Source organism: Mercenaria mercenaria, chromosome 17 (assembly GCF_021730395.1).
Source record: "Mercenaria mercenaria strain notata chromosome 17, MADL_Memer_1, whole genome shotgun sequence".
Classification (NCBI taxonomy): Eukaryota; Metazoa; Mollusca; class Bivalvia; order Venerida; family Veneridae; genus Mercenaria; species Mercenaria mercenaria.
In genome coordinates, this window is record NC_069377.1 from 50288382 (window position 1) to 50315600 (window position 27219).

A 27219-nucleotide genomic window follows, 5' to 3' on the forward strand; every position below is an offset into this window, starting at 1 on the left:
TATTGATTTATTATATTGTAGGCATTGTTATTTGCAACATTTATTTCATATGATAGCGGGGTATAGGCCTTTTATTCCAACCGAAATTCCGGATACTGCTTTGTAAAGCTAATTTATGCTAATTTTTAAACCCATTTTATTGTGTTATTTTTATTGGATTGCATATAAGTAAGTTTTATACTACTACTGTATACGCATGTCTTAAGCATTGTTGTGCATTTGTTAAAGATTGTTGCATATTGTATATCATGTTGTTCCTGTGTCGTTGTTTCTATGTATTAAGCTTATAACTCCCACTGCAACTCCTTAAAGATACACAGCTCTGTCATGCTAATGTAACCATGTCTATGCCCATTCCTCTTTCGGTAACCAACACCAAAGTTATTACACAGTACGTAAGTCTGGAATAAACAGTGTCTTATATTTTTAGTTTTATACTTTTTTATTTAAATATTTATGTGTTTAATGTTTGATATGCATAATTATAGTCAAACTTTTTACAAATGTCACCTAACAATAAGGCCAAAACTGGCCTTTGAACCAAGGTGACTTGCATTTTAAAGTATGCTTGCTCTATTATCTCCATGTAAGTTTCTTACAGGCTTTCCTTTAGCAATATCAGAACAACGGTCTTTCTTGAGAGGTGGCTGATTGCATAACATTGACTGTTTGCCCTTCCAAAATACCAGTTGATCACTATATGACTTTATAAGTGGTAGTGAACTGTTAAGTTAATATTCATTGCTGCATATTCAGAAGATGTATTTCTAAGGAGGAGGTGAATAAAACAACTACAACAACAATACCCTCTAAGTTAATACACCAACGTAATCGCCAACATACTAGTATAACACTTGGGTTATAATTTTCTTGTTCCTTTTAAACTATGAGTTTCACGCCCCTAGGCGGGAAAAAATGATGTTTGTTTTGTTTTATTTATCTTCTTAATCATTTAACTTGAAAGTATCATATAGAGCTCACATTCCTTATTAGACATTTATCAGAATAATGCTCATGATAACATCTTAGCTAAGTATGAAACGCAGTCATTTCTACGTAAGACTGAATTTAAGCACAACCTTGTGTATGCAATACCTTTCTTTCTATATACCGAAACTTAGAGGTCAGTTTCGCATATGGGTAATGATCAGTCAGTAATAAGGTCATTAAATACAACAATAAAAATCCTGCTCACATTATTTCATCACGGGCGGTCAGCTGGGGAGAAGCAGCTGGATGACTTCCTCACATGAAGAAATTAACGCCCCGAGTTAGGCTCGAACCCAAATGGTGAGGGGCAAGTGATTTGAAGCTAGCGACCTTATCTTTTACATTTAAAATCATTATGACAAACATATGGTGGCTGATTTCTGCCATTTCGTGTTGGCGGGGTGGAAGCACGATAACACGACAAATTTTGCACGAAAACACGACGTTTAGAGGGCGCCGACACGACACATTTATTTGTCGAGTTTTCGTGTTGGCGGGTATGAATATGTCGTATTGGTGCCCTTTATTTGTCGAGCTGTCGTGTTTCGCCCCGCCAACACAATAACATGACAACAACTTGCTTCTTTGTCAAGTTTTCGTGTTTTCGCCCCGCCGACTCGAAAACACGACAAATACATTATTTGTCGTGTTTTCTTGTTTTCGCCCCGCCGGCACGAAAACACAAAAACTCGAAAACACGACAAATATCTTATTTGTGGAGTTTTCATGTTTTCGCTTTGTCATCTTCCGTTAGACATGCGCACAACAATTACTGAACTGAACACAACATAACTGCATGCTAGAAAATATAAGTTTACGAATAAAAATTGACTTATGTTCTATGTATATTCCGACCGAATACCATTTTGTTACATAAAAAGATATTGAAAGACAAAGGTCGAATATCAAAATAATATTTTCTCACAACTTAGACCCAAAAATGCACCAGAGGCCATCATTGTATTCCTAAATTTCAAAAATGTCAGTGGGAATACCATCTGACCCCGCTTAATAGGAGGGCATGGCCCCCTCACGTACCTCAAATTTTAGACAAAAGTGCAGCAGGGATCACCATTTCATACCTATATTTAAAAAATGACAAGGGAGAGACCCTGTGATTCCACTGTCAGGAAGGGGTTAACCCCCGTACCTCATACTTTGGACTAAATAAAATGCAACAGGGGCCACCATTTTATTCATGTATTTCAAACATTTCCAGGCAGACACGCCCTGATTTACCTAACATGAGGAGTTACCCCCTTCCGTACCTAACGCCACTCGGCTCGCCGATGCCGCCTCCATTCTTTAACTGTTGCCGCTCACTGCACCCCAATGAAATATTTCATGAACCGGGTCTGTTATGCATACACTTTGTATTCTTAAAACGATAACTGACATCTGACGTATTATTGTATTGTTTTATTATCTCAGATCTCCTAATGCATCTTTAGTGAATATGAATAAATTCTGAATTGACGGTTCGTTCGAATAGAAAGAACAAAGCCTTGAAACGTCTGGTGGTTACGGGTTTTGGTAGATTAGTTACTAAGAAAAGAATGTGTCTCCCCTTCTCAGAACTCTCAGTGCACTGCAGCCCAACCTCTTCAAGTGTCACACTGGCCCAGTTTCAAAATAATGATATGTGACCTTATACTCATATCAGGGCTTATTATGTTGCAAACAATGCTTTGTTCTAAAAAAAAACGGTTCTCTTTGGTTTTGTTACACCACTAGGTCTAGCTGAAACATCTGAAGTACTAGACATGGGTTCATTTTCTTTGTTATGAGTTTTCTTTGACTTTTACCTTTGGAGTACTTTTCATTATCAGACTTGATTTATTCTATAATGGCATTTTCAGTTACTGCTTTACCACCAATTACTTACTTAAAGTATTTCTTTTTTAGTAGCCTTCTGCTTCTTCTACTAGATTTTACCACCTATCTCCTTCAGAAAACTTTCTGCAATTTCAATTTCAGGACAAGATGCTGACTTACCGTTAGATTCTGAGTCTCTACTAAATGAAGATGATTGTGAATGTTATGTGGTGATAATGTGGATGGATATACCTTGCAAGCAATACCTGGTTACAAAACACCCACCAGGTTCTCTCATGTAATTATGACTTTGCAGAATTCCATGCCATTTCAACAGGTCCAAAACAACTGAAAGCCATCCTGTAGTTGAAACTGTTCCAGGTGTAGCTCCACATCAAAGAGTAAATCAATCATTCTAGCACCAGAAAAACTATAATATGGAGGTATCTGCTGTCCTATGGCATCGACAAATCCGATCGCAATGACTGTCTAAGACCTTTCTGATGTTACAGTCTGTGATTTTGAATGTTTCCCAGAGATAACCTAGGGTGGCTTATGAACTGTATTCAGTCCCTTTTCATCTATATTGTACAGTAAATGTGGTGTTGTAACAAGATCATACTTGGTTAATATATTGTGGAGTTGATCAAAATAATTATCCACTGTCTTTCTTGTTGATCTCTTTGCCCCAGCAATATCAATAATACTAAAAACATTTCAAGTACATCTGTCTCCGATTAGTCGAATATTTTACTAATAATAAACACGACATTTAGGAACACGTAATTGAACCAGATCGATGAGTTTATCTTAATACTACTCACTTTATCATGCCAATGTGGCAAGTGTTTGGCAGCAATGCGGAAAAGACACAGGAAACATCTTCAAAAATTTACACGATATTCCTCCTTTTTTACTTTGAAAGACCATATTGAACAGATTTAAACTTACGGCTACCGATGTAGCTTCCATAAAATGATCACTAACTTGCTAAATGAACTGAAAAGATAGAATTGTAACAATTCTGCCTGAATGTACAAGGAGGTGTTTGACGGACACAACAAGGGCTAAAAACGCTGCCGTGGTTATTAAACAGAAAAAGTGGTAGTCTACAGGTCGCCAAAAACAAAAATTAAAATGTTGCAGACTCGGTTTGATTGAGTTTGTTTATGGCTGATAATGGAAATGCAGGCTACCGGCTACTCTCTAAAGCAACGGGTTGGGCAGAACTCAATCCCAAATATTCAAGCTGAAAAGCTTAAACGTACTGCTGACAAACAAAACTTTCGTGCTGAACGATTTGAAATGAACGAAATATAATACCTCTGGACCTGTTCTGTATAGCAATTAAGTTCATTTGCAGACAATTCGAATCTACATTTTGCCTCGAAACGATATCAATCCCAAGTAATAACTCCCGTAGCGAAAGAATCAAGCTTAACGACCTTCCGTTTCTCACGAGTCACCTTTTCTGATAGAGCACAATTGTCTAGGCTTATATGTTCCGCTGAAGTAGAACGTAATCTCATCATAAATAACTAACCTTTCCCATATCCCATAGCATATTTTCTTATACTTGCCCATATATTTTGTATTTGAGCAGTTTTACGTTTTTTCCTAATTTTAGAACAAAATACGGTTAAAACCTCTAAGTATATTGGCTGGCATCTGTCATTCTGTCAGAAACTGACTGAAATCATACGTGCGAGTATGTACTGAGGTAGTAGATTATTTTAGTTTTCGGAACGTTTCCTGAATTCCATCGCGCTGTAAACGAATATTACATTGTATGATGAGTATATCTTTACCAACGTAAAGAAATCCGAGCTCATATACCATTGTTGACATATTCTTACATATTCTTACTTTAAAAGACCGGTACAGGCATTATGCTTTTTAGTTTATCGACTATTTTCTTTCGGCGGCAAATCTATGAATTTTAAGAAGCGATGTACATAGCATACTTTGATAATGTGAATAATACAATACACACATTTCGAAACGCAAACTTTCCGCCTAGGCCTAAGTGTTCCTGAATGATTTATTTTATAACGGTTCCCAAATTGAACATTCGTTGCAATAAAGCACAGACCATACGCTTGTAAAGTGTTTAGATATAAATTTAACTCTTATACTTAGTAAGAAAGCAGTCCAGTTGTACTATATGTTATTATCGTAACATATCAACTGTAAAACTGATTTAAGATAATTACCATACTCTGACGTCTCTTTTATACGGTGTTCCGTTTGGACAATCGTGACATTTTATTTAATACTAAACCGCGATGCACGATGGTATGATGACGAAAACGCGATGGCGCGATGACACGATGATGAAACAACGATGGTACGATGGTGAAAACACGATAGCACGATGATGAAATCGCGATGGTGCGATGGTACGATAGTGAAGTGTCGATGTAATATCACGTTTTCATCATCATATCCATCGCGTTTTTACCATCGCACTATCGTGCCATCGCGTTTTCATCATCGTTCCATCGTGCCGTCGCGTTTTCACCATCGTATCATTGCGTTTTCACCATCGTGCCATCGCGTTATCACCATCGTACCATCGTGGTTTCACCATCGTACCATCGCGTTTTCACCATCGTACCATCGCGTTTTCACCATCGTGCCATCGCGTTATCATCATCGTACGATCATGGTTTCACCATCGTGCCATCGCGTTTTCACCATCGTACCATCGCGTTTTCACCATGGTACCATCGCCTTCCGGTTAGAAATGCGTAGTTCCGTACACTTGTATTTTTGTCAACAATAGATGAATGTATCTCAATGTATTTTGTGAGACAAAATTTACCATTTAGATTCTGCTGTTTTGCAAAATGTTTCACAAAATGTTCAGTGCTCAGTTCATTAAAACTGCAAAATCTTCAAGGCCACGTCCTTTGTATTTTATGTATGCATGGAAGTAAATAAAAAGCTTGGTTTAATAGTCACATGGTATTATTTAAACTCAGCTTATTCTTGTTAGGATGTAGAAGGTACATAGTGTAATGTGAAAATGAGATTGTACCAAGCCTGTATTTTACCGACACATATATTGTACTACTGCGCATGACCACCGGAAGGCGATTGTACGATGTTTCATCATCGTGCCATTGCGCCATCGCGTTTTCGTCATCGTACCATCGTGCATCGCGGTTTAGTATTAAATAAAAAGTAACAATTGTCCAAACGGAACACCGTACTTTTAAAACTTTCAGGTAGTGCAGTGTACTCCTGTAAGTGTTCCCTTTAAATGAATCTACTAGATTAAACTCTGAATCATTTCCCTTAAAGTATCAAAAGACATGGCCAATGTAAAATTTGCATCTTCGTATCTTCTTTTTATAACTCCATTAGCCATGTACTAAACAGCAAGCTCATTCTTTTCACCCTTCGACTGTGTTTATATCTCTAACCCTTACGGCAAATAGAAGATCTCGTAGATAAGGAATCAAATCAGTACCTGTCTGACTAATGCCTTTTTATGGCTATTTCTATCCTATTAGGCAGATAGAAAATAATAGATTATTAGCACCACGCAAAACAATTGACCTATGATGTAAGTTTATGAAGGTCTATTTTTATTAAACATTTTAATCAGGTTTCCGACAGATAATTGGCATTTCAATGGAAACTAGTTGAACGCGAACTAATGGTCGCAGATTTGTTATTTTAGTGTTTTAAAGAGATTTGATGTTCAGGTCTTTGTTCTGATTCAAAATCAGACGTTAAAGTCCGACATAATTTATATGTCTTTCATTTTTCCATTATATGAACAAAGCACAATTACAATAAATACAAAAGATATAATACCAGAGATCAATAAATGACGCAAATAATAATCCTACCTTGCAGTTGCCTGTACACCTGTATGACACACGTTGAAAGGAACAATGTAGTTACTGTATGGTTAAAAACTTAGTGATAAGTCTTTTTATTTTAATGTCAATTTTCATGGTACATACTGATTTGTTTTGTTTTGATTTTCAATATACAGCAATATGGTACAAATATCATTATATCTAAATTTCAACTAAAACAGTGGATCTGAATTTATTTTATTAGACCTAAATACTTTCTGATGTCATACCATATACGTGTATTTGACAACTTTTATACATTATGATAAGTGTTTTCCTGCAATACTCCAGTTATAACTGAAGATTCTACAAGAGCGGCTACCTGGATGTTGAATAAAAAGTTTCAGAAAATCTTAAGCAACATATTTCAAAATGATCAAATCCAGACTCACGTATTATACTCGGTTTGAAATATTATGTATCAACGTTAATTTTCTAATTGTTTTTCATTGTATACAAATTTACGTACATATATGAATTGCGGACAATTCCCAGATATTAAAACGTACGAACGAGAAAAGCTATCTAAGGTTATTCATTAAAAGATTTGTAAAACTTTGTGCTCGGGCAAAATAAAACCGGCAGTTATTGCAACATTTATATTATTTTTTTTACAGAGCTGAAACATGATTTAAAAGATGAAAACGCATGACCATTTTGCTTATATATACACGTTTTTTTTCCAACGGGACTGGTGAGTTCCATAAGTAGGCAATTCTGAAAGCCCACAGGGACTGAAGTGCTTTGATACGCTGACCGGTTTCGTCTGGGCATAAATAATGTTTCTCTTGTAGCTTTCCTTTGTGCAAAGGCATTGGGTACTGAAAGGTTAATAAGTATGTAGTGAGCAATATGCATAAAATTTGCAGGAGAAATATTGCGCGAATTAAGGAGCGTATTTCCGATGCAAAGCTATTATCTTTTTTACATACACATCTTCTCTTATCGATCTTACATAAATAACTTACTGTAACAAAATTGAAATTTATGCCGTTATTGAATTTTTATCACGTTGATAGCTATAAAAATGTCATCAAAATCAGAAATGCTCCAAGGCTGAAAGTACGTAATTAATAAATGCGTATTTCTTTTTATTTATTTTAACACGAACATTTCAACAGTTTTTTTCTGCTTGTGTGTTTGTTTTGGGCTTAACGCCGTTTTTCAACACTAGTTTTTTTATGCATTTCTAATTTTGTTATACTTGGGTGTTTCAGAGGTTTGCCCGACGGGGCCAATTTTCATTTACTTGAAACATGGTGAGTGAATTGATGTTAAGTTTTTTTTTCAAAGTTAACCACTTTAAATCCGCAGTGACGTTTGTGCAATAAACCTTTTCCTTCCAGATTAATTAATGTATCATGGTAAAGGTAAAAGCTGTTCACGGCGGCTCTGGTTTTGGACACCAAAAGGATTTTACAGATTATTCATGCAGATGCAAAACAAAATTCTACTTGCAAACTTCAGTTTCAGTTTCAAGCAATTACAATTTGGAATACACGTTAGTGTTAAGAATAATGCAATATAGAATTATACATAATGCATTTTGACAAATTGCATTGTTACTGGAGACTAGCTATAGGGACAGAACAGCGATAATTTAAAGCGAGTTTCCTCTTTTTTTTAATGCATTGTAGATAATGTAAGGAATACTTGTAAATTGGCTGTATTTGGATTGTAATTTATTGTGAAAGTTAACATGAAAGATAAATTTTCCGACGGTCATTCATTTTCAATTTTTTATACGTTTCCCTTCAAAATATAGCCTAGGAAAAAAACTAGAAAAATTCTCTTATAAAATGTATTTGTCTTTACCATTTACCTTTATAGCTCGGAATAAATTGAATGGCATATGCGTATCCGTCTGTGAGAATCAATACAAAAAATATATGTGAAATCATCTCATATCAACCACACATATATAAGCGTTTCTGACTCCTTCCCCAACCCCCTCCCCGTGCGATTTCAAACGATACCAATGACCAATACACGGATGAACGTGTGTAGTTCAGGTATTCAATTTATGGGCCAGGTGGTGTTAGAACTTAAAGCTTTCCTAACCTTTTTGAGCCCCTTTGAACGAGCACCCTAAGGGGTTTATGTATGCATATGCTTGGACAGTAGACTCAAGACATTTCTATTTACGATCCCATGACTGTTAATTGTTTGGTTTGAGTGTCGTGTCGGTGAGCAGAACATGTGCACCTATTTCATACACGTTGTGGCTACAGTTTATGATGAAGATGAACTACTGAAGTCAGATCATAAAGTGTTTAAACTTAGAATATTGCACTACTTTGACCATATATGGAATATTATTGACCTCACCAGAACCGAACCCCTATGACTGAAGCATATACGTGCACTGTATATAAACGTATAAGTATAGGTCCTTGCTACAGTCTGAATGGATGTAGAGGTCAGGTAGGTTAAGTGAACTACAGCATATGAAGAGTCTATTATACATTTGTACTTATACAATGTACGGGTTCCTACGTGTCGGATATCTATTCTTACAATAAATGTACCCGCTTTTCTATGTAGAAGTCAATATGATAACTTTCTAGCTTAGAAGTGGCTATAAATGGTAGGGTGCTGGTCCATACTAAACTGGCTCGACCCGAGGACCAGAAGCCTGGATGGCTTCACTTTATCGTTGGACTTAGCTTAAGTATTAGTAGTCATTTAATCCAGTTATCATCTGAACTGCCAAAAATAGTTTTGGGACATTACCGAACCCAAGACCTTTGATGCTGACAGGTCATAGAGGTTTACCCTTATTCCTAAATTCACGGACCCGGTTTGTACGATTTATGAATAAAAGAAAATTTTCTCAAGAATTGTAAAGTGTCGGAGTTCGTTCCAACGAATCCATCGTGGAAAAATATAGAAATTTCACATACGTTTAGACAAAATCATGAAAGAAATGTTCAATTTATTTAATTAGAATTTCTCTTGTATCGAAAATTCTTGTTTTCATTATTATTAACGCCACATAAACAATTACTTGGTGAAACTACTCAGTATTCCTTATTTTCGACTGTATTTTGAAACATTTCAGAACATTTTTCGGAAAAATCGGCCGTCGGTAGGAAAAGCTGTTCTCACAGTCATTTATAAACAGTAATGGAATCAGCACTGCCGCTGTAGCAAGTATCTTGCCTTATTGCGCTATTTTCTTAGTTATTGCTTCTATTATGTGCCAAATTTTAATCGTTTGAAATTGATATTGAAGTTAACACATTTTGTGCAACCAAGGTGAAGTGAACGCGATTGAGATTAAAGATTTTGCTCATATGATTGATCACTCAAAATTCTTCAATATGACATCCCTCCATACAATAACTCACCAAGCAAGTATTTTGGTAATACGCATTTAATGGTCAATATGTAGAATATCATTAAGCATCAGGCACATAATAACCTAACATTAGCAAACATGAAAAACAACACAAAAACAAAAAACACATCAGGACTTTGGTACAACATTAATTAAGAGTTGGACCTGCCTTTGCGGTCTTAAGTATTCAGCAGGTACTTGCCTTAAGCAGCCAATTACTTTACTTCCCCAAAAGATAATTTGTAATAGTTTTAACATGTCTTAAGTAAACTGATCAGTTTCTTAGGTTTAACTTATTGCATTCATGATTTGGAAAAGTGCACGACCACTGAAAATGTGCCATACTTAGATGACAGTAAAAGCTTTAAAATGGCATCTTTTAACATATTTTCTCTTGAAAATACTTTGTCATCGAACCCAAAAATGAAATTTAATCTAAATAACCTTCAGAGAAATACTTCTAGACAATTGATATAAAAGGGATGGTGTCAAAGAATGCATTAGAATAATACGGGAGAGATTAGATCCAATTTTCCATAATTTAAAAGGATATTTATAAATTGAAACATTACAAAGAGAGCTGTCAGATTTATTTTTTACCAAATTAGTAAGACTCTAGAAATAGCTACAAATATACATAATGACTTGACGCGGAACTCCTGCAATAATATTTATATTTTTTGTCGAGCCCGCCTGCGGAAGCGAATACATAGTCGTCCAAATGGCAGATCGGTGTATGTGCGTAAGTGTGTCAATAAGTGCGTGCGTCCGTCCGCATTTTTTTGTCCGGATAATCTTGTTTATATTTGGCATGAATGTTTACCACAATGAGATGGAGTGTCCTGCGCAAAATCCAGATTCCTGTCTCAAAGTCAAAGTCACAGTTAGGGGTCTAAGGTCATTTTAGAGCTTGACATGCATTGAATAATCTTATTTTTATTTGGCATTGATGTTTGCCTCAATGAAACGGAGTGTCGCGCGAAAACTCCATGCCCCTTATCTCAATAGTCAAGGTCACACTTAGGGGCCAAAGGTCATATAAGATCTTAGGCCGTAGCTTTGACATGCATAGATAATTGTTTTTTTATTTTATTTTGCAGATCTCTTTTTTGTGGAATTGCACTTTTTGTAGAATTACTTCCCTTTGTTGTTACTTTAAACAGCTTATTTGTAACTTTTTTATTATTGGTCGAAGTGAAAACCCAAGAACACTTTTCTTTGGTCAAACATGGATGGAACCTCAAATATTTTGGTGTATTTTGACATATCTGTACCTGGTAAAGGTTTCTGTTTTAGACTTTTTAATTTATTTTGTGTTCCTATGGGATCATGGAGTACATACAACAAATGTGTAATAGAGTTCCGCTTAAGCCGGTGCTAGGGGACGTGAGAGGTGTTGCACATTTTATTACTTCTCATGAACAGACTCAATCAAACCGAGTCTGCTATTATTCTTCTTGGCTGCATTCTTTGCTTCCAAAGGATCTTTTTACAGATTTTATTAACTTATCACAAGAGCAATCTTTAAGTGCCGTGTGGCAGCTGTAAAATGTTTCCCCGTACTCGGATTCAGTGTTGTTATATTTTCTGGTCCTTTGTGATCATGGAGTCCATTCAACATATGTGTAATAGAGTTCCGCTTAAGCCGGTGCTAGTGGACGTGAGAGGTGTTACACATTTCATTTATTTACCTCTCATGTACAGACTCAGTCAAACCGAGTCTGCTGTTATTCTTCTTGGCTGCATTCTTTGCTTCCAAAGGATCTTTTTACAGATTTTATTAACTTATCACAACAGCAATCTTTAAGTGCCGTGTGGCGGCTGTAAAATGTTTCCCCGTTCTTGGGTTCAGTGTTGTTATATTTTCTGGACCTTTGGGATCATGGAGTCAATTCAACATATGTGTAATAGAGTTCCGATTAAGCCGCTGCTAGGGGGTGTGAGAGGTGTTGCACATTTCATTTATTTACCTCTCATGTACAGACTCAGTCAAACCGAGTCTGCTATTATTCTTTTTTGTTGCATTCTTTGCTTCCAAAGGATCTTTTTACAGATGTTATTGTTTGAATTGCTGAAATGTTTGAGTCATTCAGGCAACAAATCAACAAATGATGCGCTCGACATTGTTGCCCTTTTGGCTACAACATTCTTGTTCTATAATCATGTTTTTGACATTAAACTTACCTAATATTCGATGACCAATAAGAATATCCTCATTCATTGTATTTCCATTGCCACTGCAGTCATACAGAATTGAATTTATATCAGGTGGTCGTTTTCACTTTAAGATAAAACAGGCTTAGTTACATGAGATGTGGGTAGGGGAAGATCGCAATTGATAGGCTTTCCGGAAAGGCTATGGTAGGGATGCTAGATTGGCCCACACCACCCTATAAAGCTTTGAAGACGATCAAATACCAACTACGCACTAAAATACTTGAAAAAAAAAGATGGCGATTCAAATGGTTTGTTTGTCTTTGTATACAATTATTTGTATGGTAATTAAAATTAATGTTTTTTTGAATTTAGTCAAGAGAAGAATTTGAATATCGTCATTTTAATGCCTCAGTAACAGACAGTGCTCTTTAAACAGATAATAACAAGAACAGAAAAATAACGTAAATTTATGAAAAAGTTGTGCCATTTTTTTTTTAAATAATTACCTGTGCTTTTTTATTAACTTTAACTTATGTGACTATCAAAGACAAAATTGTTTACACTACTAAGGCGCTAATGTAAATTATCTCTGTTGGCAGCGGACGAACAGAATTGTATTTCTAAATAAAAAAAGGCTATACAATAATTATAACATACTATATTCGAACAAATAAATTAAAAGAAACAATTATCTTGTAAAAACACGTGTAGGTTAAATACCTCCCCTTCTACTTTATTTCAAGTGTACAAATTGAACAACATTTGACTCCATGTTTAATGTCTTACTTTAGAGCAAAGCAATCAGATCATGGGAATATCGCCCTATCATTTCATATCTACTTTTTTCTGCTTTCCTTCTTTCACACGTAATATTCTCCTCTGATTGTGACAAATTTCTCTTGTAACGGAAATTACCAGGAATTGTTCTATCTTGGCAGGCAAATATCCGGATCGATCAAAATACATTTCAAGAAAATATGACAGGTAGAAGAAATTTACACACCATTTAAGGATGTAAAAAGATGTAAGAAATCGTTCACTTTTTTCAATTACGCTGTAAATTTACTGTTATGTCGGAAAACAATTGTAAAACCAAGGACAAAGACCATCGTAGAAATAGTCGAACTATAAAAAGCGGTGGTGTTGGGGGTAGAGGGGATCAAAACCATATCCCTATTGCAGTGTATGTATGAAAGAAGAAAAGAAAACCAACACATGCAACATGGTCACACAAATAAATGACGAAATACAGATGAGCGTCAGTGTGCATAAAGCAAACTCTTTCATGGACCGTTTAAAAAAGTAAGGATTATATGAGTTCAAGAAATTTGACTATATATATGTATGTATTAACATGTATTTCCTTTTTCTTGTCGCGCCCCCCCACCCCCCCCCCCCCGCTCCAAATAAAATATATAAAATAATGTAAATTAAGGCCACACCAAATGGATTACTTGGTCAACGGATTTCCCGATCCGTTTTTTTCCAGAATAAAAAAAAATCTTTTTTTTTTTTAAATAAGCTTCCACTCACTTCATCTTTTGCAGACTGATTTCAAAATTTCAGAACGGGCCTTTTTCACTGTTTAGGTGCCTTTTTCACTGTGAAGCGAGAGGAATTCATAAAACTGAATGCTTTTAATCATAATTATCCATTAAAACACCACGAGAACATGTTTCAGGCTCTGTATTGCACCAGTTTAAATAACTGACAGCCGATATGACAGATTGTGTAAATAAATCTTGGAAAGGTCATTAGGAAGGTCATTATTTAAAACAGTATCATCTAATAATAATTGATAATTATTTAATAAATAATAATAATAATTAATTAATAAAACGTTTGTTTTATTGCGATCCTTAAAATTAAACACATATATCAGCAATAACTGGGTAGCAGTTAAATGATGAACAAGTGGTATTATACAATTTGGACTACACATCCAGTGATTACATCATTGTCCATTCTAAAATGCCCGTCAAACATATATTGGTTTCGAGTGAATTCCAATTTCGAAACTTTTAATACTTTTTGTACAGATGGGAAGAATTAAGTTCTCTTACCTATACCCAGTCCATAAATACATGATGTGCATACTTTACATTGAGACAAAAACTGGATACAAACATGTGATAAAAAATGAACAAGTCTGTTATGTAGTCTGTTTGTGCATTCTTAGGACAAATATAGTATGGACAATGGAACAACAGAAATGTTTTTGAGTTTATTAAGGGTTCAAGCCTTTGACATCCGCACATTCACCTATTCCATATGTTAGGTAGAGCAAGACGCATAAAGTAAGTTCGCGGTGCTTCCGAGGGATCTACTTTCCAGATTTTATTTACTTCACAACAGCGGGTGTTAAGTGAAAAATCGCCCCGACTTCATCTCAGTGTTGTTATATTTTCTTGTCCTTCGGGATCATTGATTTCAACTCATTTAGATTAGAAGATTGAATACTGCTTAGGCCGGTGCTAAGGGGCGTAAGCAGTGTTGCATTTTCCATTACTGCTCATGAACGAACTCAATCAAACCGAGTCTGCAGTTTTCACTGTTTGCCTTGTTCTCGGTGCTTCCGAGGGATCTACTTTCCTGATTTTATTTGTCCTGCTGTTGACCCTCATAACTTGTAAGAAATAAAGTATTGTTGACAGAACTTTGATTTTAAGGAATGGTACATTGCTTCTATCAGCTATGTAGAATGAACACAATTTTCCGGCGAAGGAGGAGTACGCACATGGTAAAGTAATCCTAAAGTGCTTACAAATTCTCAATCTGAGAAACATGCATTAAAGGCTTCTTTTTTTATTTTTCAAGTAGAGTTGAAATACAAAAATATTAAATTACTGATTATAGATTTTTTTTTCTGATTTATTTAATGGGTGTCATCAAATTTATTTACCAAAAAGAAGCTGAAGATGATAATGCATTTAATGTTAAGACTTGCAGCATCAAAAGTATGCAATTCCTTATCTACCAAAGTTAAATGTGAAAACAAAAAGAAAACAACAACAACAGAAACTGCGTCCCGGTAAATATAAAGATGTATTGGAGTCAGGTATTGAGTGGCTGCCATGTATTTTTGGGACAGTTTGTCATTAAACCTTCAACATTTAAGGATCTTTTGTTCTTTTTTGTACTTTCAAGCCTTTTTGATATGTTTTGGCAGTGGTTGTTGATTCCTGTGACAAGTCTTTTGTTGTTTGTTTTTCTTCAAATCGCTCCTTGCCCGCTCCAAAAATAGGTGAAAACCAAAGAAGAAAAAAAGTTTTTATTTCGCTCGTCCGCTCTTAAACTTTTTTGAAAAAATCCAATGACCAAGAATTTAATTTGGTGTGGCCTTAATGAAAAAAACTGTCGGCTCTTTACTCGTAGTTTGTAAGCATATATTAAATACACTTAAAAAGGACATTATCATAGAGTTCGATGTCACTATTTTGGCTGCTCAATACTCAGAGCCTTTTAAAATGTTCTTTTGGCACAGGCAAACGACGTGCTTTTTTATACCATCTGTTAGAAGGTCCTTCACAAGCAGATTATAGTAGACTCGGTTTTATCGTATACTTCCTGAGCGATAAGGAAATGCGCAACACCCCTCACATCAAGCAGCACCGACAACACTATGAACTTGTCATTCTGTCACAATGTACGAGGCAAGAAATTAATTCTTGGAGAAGTTGTGTTAGTGAAGTGCCTCAAATTATATATTTTTTAATTTTTTTTAGGAATAGCTTTTTGAATTATTTATCAATGAGATGTGCACTTTCGAGAAAGTAATCAACATTCAAATGGTATTTCAACAGATAGTGTTTCCTGTTTAATTGTTAAAGTGTAAAACCAACTTTCTTGTTTTTTTCTCCGATGTGATGCTTGTTGTCATTTATTTGTTAAATGCCAAGTTATAAATAAGCACTTCCTTAACACAATCAAAGGTTTTCATTCACATTCAGGAAAGTAACAGAATGGACTGATTTCGAACATGTAGTAATTTGCATTGTTAAGATACAATATCAATTAAGGCTAAATGCAGTTCAGCAAGGTAATTTATTTCTTGTCTTATTCTTGAGCCAACAGTTAAGTTTCACTGAACTACTTTGAAATCAATCTAACTAGCAAGATAAAATGTTTTGATAATCTTATAAGACGCACGAACTCGGCGTCTGCACAAAACTTAAATAGCTTATAGAATCGATATCATTTATGTTCCCTTGTAACTTGACCCCTAACTCTATACATCAAAGGTTTTTTCTGACGACGTATTTACTGATGCTGTTTATATGGGAGTTGTTTGGTTGCAAGATAAATCTTCTTTCGTAATGTCAACAGTGAGGTAGACAAAAAACCTCAGGCAGGAAGAACTAAATTTAAATGTACATGTTCCTTTAACACTTCTTTAACTGTGTACATCTACGTATCCGCTCTAATTGAATAAGGTCAGAATGTTCATCTTGATGATATCTAGATCAAGTTTGAAACTGGGTCAATTGTGATTAAAAACTAGGTCAGTAGGTCTAAAAACAGAAAAACCTTGTGACCTCTGTAGAGGCCATACTTTTGAATTGATCTTCATGAAAATTGGTCAGAATATTTACCTTGATGATATTTAGGTCAAATTTGAAACTGGGTCACTTGCCTTAAAAAACTAGGTTAGGTCAAATAATATAAAAACCTTGTGACCTCTCTAGAGGCCATACTTTTCATGGGATCTATATGAAATTTGGTCTAAATGTTAATGTTGATGATATCTAGATCAAGTTCGAAACTTGGTCAGCTGCGGTCAAAAACTAGGTCAGTAGGTATAAAAACAAAAAAAACCTTTTGACCTCTCTAGAGGCAACATTTTTCAATTGATCTTCATGAAAATTGGTCAGAATTTCTATCTTGATGATATCTAGGTCAAGTTCAAAATGGGTCACATGAGCTCAAAAACTAGGTCACTATGTCAAATAATAGAAAAAACGACGCCATACTCAGTTCAAAACTTGGTCATGTGGGGACAGGTGAGCTATTCAGGACCATCATGGTCCTCTTGTTTTATAACGGAATAAAGTCTGATGTAATGTAAATACTTTTTAGTAGGCATTATGCCGTTGGCAAGGGATAAACTTCACTTAATGTGGATATATTTCCTATGATGTTTAGCAGCTTGTGGGCTATCAGATACACGTGTAGTTGGTCGAAAATGACATCAATAAATGGTTTATCAACGACTTACGATATCGTAACTAACAATACCTTAAGTGACGAACCTTTTACGAGGGCGTTAAGGGGTGTATGGAGATAGCTGAATAACGCTACCTTAGTCTTACCTTAGGTTTATCGTAAATCATACCTTAACTTACGATACGAATAAGTTTTCGAGATAGTGGCCACAGAATCCTAACAGAAGTAATGCAAACACATTTCCATTTACTCATCTCTATCAAAGGTTACCAGCTGACTGAACAGCTGATTATTTGTTAACATGTTATGTACGTGGATATTGTTGACGTCATACACAAGCTGTTTTTACAACTTATAATTAAGAAAAAGCATAATTCCAAAAATCTCCGATAATCGTGATAATCCTACATCACAACCAAATTATCAAATTCTTGTATCTAAGTCAAATGTACCACATGAAAGGCGAAAATTGTAGAAATAAAAATGTAAACAAAAGGATCGTGTGAATTAGGTCACGGTCATCGGAGATGGTTGTAACTTATGGTGTGTTACGAAGATGGTCGAAACGTTCCACGTGACCCAAGTTTTTTTTTTCTTATTTAAAAACAAAGTTATATATATATATATATATATATATATATATATATATATATATATATATATATATATATATATATATATATATATATATATATAATCATTTAAATAAAGTATTAGTGTATCACACATCTACGAACAAAAAAATACCTGTACAGGATCGAAAACCTGTCACGTGACTTGCTCCATGTCCCACACGCGAAAACTTTTTAGCATATCAATAAACCCTCCGCCTCCTGGCGGCGGTTAATTACGTTCATTGAAATCCTCGACATGACTACACCCTTTGGCAAACAATATTAATTGAGAAATATATACCCTATAAGATGTAGCCTGAGGTACGTCCCAATCCAAATGGGTGAAATTTACAATACTAAAATTAAAATCATCTCTCTTGTCATAAAGTTTGGTATGTATAATATTGTCATAAATAGAGAGATGTAAATCTATAAATGAAGCATTAGTATCCCAATTGTTAGTTTTATTTAACTGAAGCTCCCAGGGACAAATAGTATCCACCAATTTACCAAAACAAACAAAAACAAAAAAACACGGATTATCCATATTATTTTAATATCAGAGTTATATCCTCACGTTACATTCGTCATCCTAGTATTTTTTTTTCAAAATAGATTAATAACATAGCGCATGTTCTGTTAACAACTCGCACCAAAATTTTCTAATGCATAATTTTGACACCAATCCATTAACAGTTCTCTGCGTATTTACTCTGAATTCAATTTACATTATATTTCAATTGTTTATGTCCAAGAATTGTCATGCAAACAGTAGCTTAAAATATTGTAATATGTCATCTAAATGGATTTGCTTGGGTATTTTTGGACGTCGTGTACGGTCATCATTTTTTATAAAAGTTATTATTTTGAATAATTTTAATATATGATTTTAAGTGTTCAAAAAGTCGTGTAAGTTCCAACAATGTGATTAAACAAATTATTATCCCTAGGCGTTAATTAAGAATAGCATTCAGCAAATGCGAACGTGTAAATAGTTACTCCCAGAAATACAAACCTGTCGTGACCGAGGTAACTGGCTTGTTAACGAAAGTGACACTAAGTTAGAAATTACGCAGAAAATTCATTTCCTCATATGAAGTTCTGTGAAAACAGTATATTATTTCAGTAAAGCCTTCATTACATCATCTACAAACACTTTCATTTCCTTCGTGGTGACTACTTTATGCCTGACATTGCGTGAGTGGGCATTAAAAACTCTATGTATTCATCTAAGCAATTGCAAAGTTTTACATTGATATGGTGATTGTAGAATTTTGTGTGTTTAAAATTAATGGGAATGTCGGTCACACTCAGAGATGGTTTCTGACGATCCTCTGTTCAAAACGTATTCAAAACTAATTCTGTACTAGCATTCCACATAAGTGATAATTGCTTTTCAATACTATTATAATTTTTTTTTTTACCTTGGATAAGTGACTTTCGCTGAAAAGATTAGATCGCTTATTCCATTTATTTTTCAAGACGACTCATATTTCTATGTCGCAGATTCGTTTACAACGCTTTTCAATACTATTATAAAACTATTTTTTTTTTACCTCAGATAAGTGACTTTCACTGAAAAGATTAGATCGCTTATTCCATTTTTTTTTTCAAGACGACTCATATTTCTATGTCGCAGATTCGTTTACAACGTTTGGTGGAAAAAATGTGGGTAATATAGACATTATCGTAACGAAAATTTGTCAGAGATACATGAGGCAGGCATTTGATGTACCGATAAATAAGTGCGTTTCAATTACCAACTGAACGTTCAGACGTTATTTTTCAGTAAGCGTTTGTGACAATTCACTGTAATGTGATGCATTAGATTTACATTAAATTTTGACGATCTTGTGATTTCATGTATTAAGATATATTTAGTTAGCTGCATTATCTTTTTAATGGCCTTCGTATAAAAGTAAATATGACGTTAAAACCCCGTTGCATTAAATAAAAGGAAATCAAATAGACTTTGTTCCTAAATTCGTTACATCTTTAAATTAAATGTTGTAATGTCAATCATAGACATTCCTGCGTTCTTTTAGACACATTCCTTTATTGTAAAATTAGAGTATTTTGAAGCAACTAAGCAAAACATAACAATAGTTTTGACTTTCATGAAAGAAATGTATTCATCTTGATACATTAATTCACTGTAAGTGGTGGAAACAACACATGAAACATAACTCTGTCATGAATGAAAATGAAATTGTCTCCTTTTTGTACATTACATTTTGCACTTTTATACTATAATTTCCAAAATGTGTCCAGGCAATAGTATTTCACCTGTAAAGCATAAGAAGACTGCGTAAGTAAGTGCAATTGAGCCGCACCATGAGAAAACCAACAAAGTGCATTTGCGACCAGCATGGATCCAGACCAGCCTGCGCATCCGCGCAGTCTAGTCAGAATATATGCTGTTCGCTTTCAAAGCCTATTGCAATTAGAGAAACTGTTAGCGAACAGCATGGATCCTGACCAGACTGCGCGATTGCGCAGGCTGGTCTGGATCCATGCTGGTCACAAATGCAGTATGTTGGTTTTCTCGTGACGCGGTACAAATAAGCTTTTAGAAGTGAGAGTACGAATCACCTTAACTTGTATATTTGGTATTGTAATATGTTTACCGTCTGCTAAACTCAATAGCACAGATCTACGGATCGCGAAGTCAATGGTCGGGAGAGGCATATGATGTCCGTAACGATTTGTCCTCCTCTTTCATTCCCGTGGATAAGATAGCTATTACTGGCGGAGACCTAGTACAGAATCCAGAAACACCGGTTCAGTTAACTGCCCACCGGTACATAACCCGACAGCTCCTGACAATAGTATCTGACCTGTATAGAAACTTGGTACATAGATTAGTGCAAATAAGCTTTTAGTGGGTGTATAAATCATCTTATGTGATGACTATATTTTTATTGTATATTTGATATTGTGATAACGTGTTCTAATAAAATACGTGTCGTCCGCTAAGAGGAAAAGTTAGTATTTGGACAGAATACAGGAATACTGGTTACATAACTAAAATACTGTTGTAAAATGGCGCTAGACACAAAGCAACAATGATAAACTAAAATAAAAAAATGGCCATACCGGTAGATACCGGTAGATATATTTCAATATGACAATATTGACTATTTAGGCAGTTGTGCACGTTTGATAAACCGGAAGTAATGGCGTAACTTGATTGATCCTAAACAGTAAAATAAAGCCCGGAATCTGATTATGGAAATGAAAATAAAACATATCAAACGTTCAGTCTTACATTCAGCTTGAAATGCGCGGATCTCTTTAATTAAGAGCAAATATCTAAAAAGAAGAGCAAACGGACCTTTAAATTTTCATTCACTGTATCATAGGTCATATGTGTATTTACGACTAAAAAGTTTCATTAAAATCTACATTGTAGAAAAAATTCTGTTATAGAAAATTTTAACAAACTTTTCCCGTAGATTGCTGATATGAAATTTTTGAGCACTTGACCATTTCTTTCTCATTTGCCGAATTTTCTAAGTATTATTTAAAGTTTTGAAAAATCAAAGTTTAAACAAATTCTACTTTGTATCCGAACGTGCAGAAATGTCTTAAGGGGGAGTTTAGATCCGATCCGTTTCAGAATACTACTGTGTGCTATAAATTCTATTTTAGGGATAAAGTATTTTAGGTATAAGATATTTGCATCCATATACCTTAATCTCTAGAAATACATTTAAAGTTGTACTTCAAAGCAAAAGCAGATCGAACCATTATACATTTAGAGGTAGTTTAGTTGAGTTGAGTAAATCATATCTCATAATACATGTGTATGCATTGATTCAGACTGCCATGCTTCTAAAATGATTGAGGTGACGACTTTCTGATGTAAGGAGGCGCTTTGGTTATGACAAATCAGTCCTGAAAGCTTGCGCAGAAGACATACAGCTGCTAATGTTGTGAAAATACATCCGACCTCATCAATCAGTTTAGTGCTATCAATATTTAAGATGTCTAACAAAGTAACAACATTGTGATTTCACAAAACTGACGGTGATTTATTGAAAATCAATATAATGTGCTTAAATCGGAAAGCCGGACTTGTAAGTACCTTTTTAAATGCAATGTAATATTTCACTAGGGATTAAAGGAGTTATTTGAGTGATCGGTTTCAAACGGTCACTGAAAAACGTTTCGCGAATCTTGAAAACAGACGTTTAGATCAATGAGTTAATTAAATTGCTAAGAGCACATTTCGTTATCTGTCATTAAAAGATTTCATCATATCGGGTGTGCTGTAATTTTGTTTGTTTCTAGTCATTTAGGATAGTGCGACAGTTTCGCAGATAAATATACACAAATGTATTCAATATGGATGATCCAATTACTTACCAAGAAAAAATTAGCATTCTATATACTGACAGATCATTGTAGGGAAGATAGATGGGCCCATCCGTATAGATTATATATCACAGACATATTTATAGTTGTCTACCCACCTGCCACGTTTTCTTAAATGACTATATTTTATTGATATATCTGGCGTTAGTACAGTAAAGTTACGCAAATAATTGTCAATTGCTTCAGCTAAAAAAACGCGTTACTGAGTCATATTTCGGATACAACACTGGACAAAGTGCAACATGTCCAGAAACGCGGTGGTTCGCAGCATTACTATGACATGCTCACACTACATCATTACTGAAAAAGCTCCACGAATTACGCGCCAAGTACAGTTTTAAAATCTGACTCATATATATATGACAAGGATCATTACAATAGGTCCTAAACGGGCCAAGACAGATGATAGTAGCTCGGAGAGCTCACCGTCAGGATCAACAGCTTCAGTAAATATGGAAGATGATTCATCGGAACATCTTGGAGAAATTAGTACTAAACTTTCACTAATTCTAACAGCCATCCTTGAGTTGAAAGATGCAGTAAGAGAAACAAATGCGAGACTGTCGCCTAGTAATACGGAAGCAGCAGTGTCAGAAATTTCAAAGGTCATCAAGGGAATTGATGAAAGAATTCAGTGTAGAAAGCAGGAAGTTGTCAGCGACAGCGCACAAATGATGGTAAATTCTAATTGTTTTGAATCGGAAGGAATGAGAATCAAAGCTAGTTTGGCTAACATATGGGATAAGAAAATTAATGCAAGAAAGAATGCTTATTGGGGAATGGTAAGAAACAACGGTAATTTGAAATTTCATGAGAAATGGATAGAAGGGAACCCTGTAGTTATACCAAGAAAATTTCAAAAATTTGAGTTTCAAAATGAAAATGAAGATCAAAAAAGATTGAGAGAAAGTGCCGTTTTACATGATTTTAGAATGGAGATAGAAATGGAAAGATTAAGAGAAGCCTCGTGCAATGAGCGTGCAAGAAAGATTGACAAAGAAATGGAAGAAATCATACTTTCAAAATGTTCAGGCAATGTTGCCAACTATTTAGTTGAACTTTGGCGAAATGAAGTTACCAGAAATGAAGAAATTAGTCATAAAAGATGGAAAAATAATGAACGTTGGTTAAAATCAAACGAAGAAGAATTCATAGTAAAGTATCAAAATGCTAATCCATTTTTTAAGAATAAAGATACATACCAAGGAAATACACAAAGGGATCGGAAAACATACGCAGAAGCTGTAAAGCAAAATGTTCCTAAAACACACAAAACAAAACTGTAGATATGGAAGCTCTGCTACGACAACTATTATCAAACTTTAACAAGAATAATCAACCTGAAGAAAGACGAAACCAGCAACAAAGAAGGCCCCAAAGAGGTAGACCTTGGGAAAGAAATTCATACCGTGGAAGACAAGGAGACAGATCTAATAACTCTGAAATAATTTGTGAAGAAGAAGTGGTCAAGCCTGATAACTATCGTTCTTTTCTAGAGGCGGACCACAACTGGAGAAGCCAATCATAAAAGAAGGTAACCTAGCTGAAACAAATCAAACTTTTATAAAAATTTACAATCTTTCTAATCGTAAACTTAATGATGTTGAAAAAAGTGTCTTGTTGATGGGTCTTAAATTTACCCCTACATCTGAAAAACATAATTCTGCTGAATTGATTAATGACATGGAGGAATTTTTTCGTAAAATTAGATTAAATGAATATTTTGAGAATGAAGTATGTACAAACAATTCTTTAGTTAAAAATAAGTCAAATTTTATGCCTCCAAGTGGACGCAATGAAAAACTAGATACATATATAACAACAACCAAAACAATGTGTTTAAATATCTCTACTGAAAATAAACAAATCAAACATAACATTACTTTAGCCCAAAGAAAAGCAATTCTGTCATTAGCGCAAGATAAATCTATTATTATTAAAGAAGCTGATAAAGGAGGTGGTATTGTATTAATGAATGTAGATTTTTATAAAAGCAAAATTATGGAAATGTTAACTGACGAGTCGTATTATAAATCTATACCAAGTGGTAATCAAAAAGAAATATTTTCTAAAATAAGAAGTCTTGTTAATAAAACTACAAATCTTACTAAACATGAAATTCATTTCCTATTAGATTTTGACTGCAGATCTAGCACATTTTATGATTTACCAAAAATTCACAAAAGCATTTTAATTCAAAACATTTGTAAAAATATCAATTCTGAATACACTGAGGTGGTAGATCCTCAAGATTTAAAATTTCGTCCTATAGTAGCTGGCCCTAACTGTGAAACAAGTCGCCTTAGCTGCTTTTTAGATATTTTACCTAAACCATTTCTAAACAAAGTACAAAGTTATTTAAGGGATAATATAGAATTCCTTAATTTTTTACCTAAAACAGTGCCAAAAGACACTATATTAGTTTCTTTCGATGTTGTTAGTTTATATTCTAACATTCCACATGAATTAGGTCTAGAAGCCATATCATTTTGTTTGAATAAACACCCTCATTTACTCCACTAGAGGTTCAATAAACATTTTATTCTTGATGGTTTGAAAATTGTTTTAAGTAATAATAATTTTTCTTTTAATTCTTTGTTTTTTAATCAAACTAAAGGCACAGCTATGGGCACAAAAGTTGCACCTACATATGCCACTTTGGTCCTTGGTTTTTTGGAAGAACAATTATATGAAAAAGCGAAACAAGTAAAGGATGAACACTTTGCTTATTATATCATGGAACAGTGGAAAAGATACTTGGAGGATTGTTTTATATTTTGGAAACTATCATTTGATGATTTAGAACTTTTGAAAAAATGCTGAATTCACTTCATAAAGATATAAGTTTTAAAAAGCAACAGAGTGCCGGTAGTCTGCCATTTCTGGATATTTTAGTTATAAAAGAAGGGACAGTAATTTCAACAGATATTTACTTTAAAGTTACTGATTCTAAACAACTCTTTAATTTTAAGTCTTGTCACCCTAAGCACACTAAAACTAATATTCCCTTTTCTTTAGCTCGTAGACTGTGTACTATTATTTCGGACAAAAATATACTTAACACAAGATTAATAGAATTAGCTTCTAATTTGTTTAAAAATAAATACCCAGTACAAGTTATAAAAACAGGAATTATAAAAGCTATGCAAATACCTAAAAGTACCTTATTATCAGTAAAGGAAAATAAAGAAGAAAAAATCACGCCATATATTTCTACATTTAATCCTAAAAATAGAGAATTATTTGGAATAATAAAAAATAACATGGAAATTTTAAATTCTGATTCCACCATGAAAAAAATAATAGATAATACCAAATTAATTAAGTGCAAAAGACAATTACCAAGCCTTAAACGTATTCTTGTTAAATCAGAATTTAATGAAAATGTCACCCCACCTTCAGTTAAAAAATGTAATGAGCCACGTTGTGGGTTATGTAAACACATTGTAGAAGGTTCTACTTTAAAATTAAATAATACAATTTTTCATGTAAAAGAAAACATGGATTGTACTGTTCAAAATGTTCTGTATGTTTTGATTTGCAATGGATGCAAAGAGTTTTATATTGGTCAAACAGGTGACAAATTAAGAAACAGAAGGACAGTTCATGATCAGCAAATAAGAGACCCATCAACATGACAATTGCCTGCTAGTGAACATTTAGATCTATGCTCTAAAACTGACCCACAGTATTTAATTTTTCCTTTTTATAAATTTCATAATAATAATGTTTCAGCTAGGTTGTTACTTTTTTGATATATTTAAGCCAAAACTAAACAAATATTGATGACGTCATAAGATAACGTTGCGTACACATGTGTACACATGTGACGTTGCGTAGCAACTACACATTTTTTATATGTCTGCCCTGATGATTATGATATGAAACCGGTAGGTGGACAGAAATACAGATAGAGGAAACCAATATATATATGACATGTAACGGACATTAGTTAAGACTCAAATCCCTGTGTCATAAAACGTACAACAGAAAACGACACATTCAAAGAACGCTGCCGCCCACACAGCATTTCGCATGTAAACACACGTGTACAATGGCTGAGAATATTGTATGAACCCCATGACCCAAAACGGACTATGCAAAATATCAACATTAGGTCAACGAACGGGGTACTTGCATTTCATCTACCTTTCTTGAACAGGCCCGATCAAACCGAGCGTACATCATTTTTATTTGTGTTGTGTTGGGCGTCTCATACTTTTTCAATTTTCTACAGACCGCCAAATGCATCATAAAGGCTTTTATGTGATACTACATTTCAGTAACTACATTTCTAAGAATTTCTGTTAGAAGTATAGAACGCAACGACGTAAAGTAATAGCGTACCAATTAAAATATGTATGTTTAAGGCGTTAGTCTTGATCACAATTACAGGCTCAAATCTTAACAACTCTGAATGTCTCGTCTTTTCACTTTCTCCCATATAAGCCAAACTCACATAATAGTGATCTTTAGTATTTTGCATTACATTAGGATATTATCAAGAATTTGCAGCGGCCGACACTGTAAATATGCTACTGCAATCGTTTTATGTATGTAACATGCAAAATGAGGTTGGTACAGGCATCCGCTTTAATATTAAAGATAAATCGTTTATTGACGAGAGCGCAGTATGACGTAGCATTTCAAGTTTTTTTGGCCATTAATTATTCTTTTCTTAATCGAACTTCTAATTATCAACGTTCAAGAAAATTGGATACGTGTCAATGCACCTGATCCTTTTGAAGAATGGAAAGCAATTATTTTATTTTGTTGCATTTTGTATTTCAAATATGAAATGATTTGCAACTTGCCAGAATTGAAATTTTTGTTAAAAGATCTTATCAACAAGTGGAATGCAATAATTGTAATTTGTTGTTCTAATAATGGA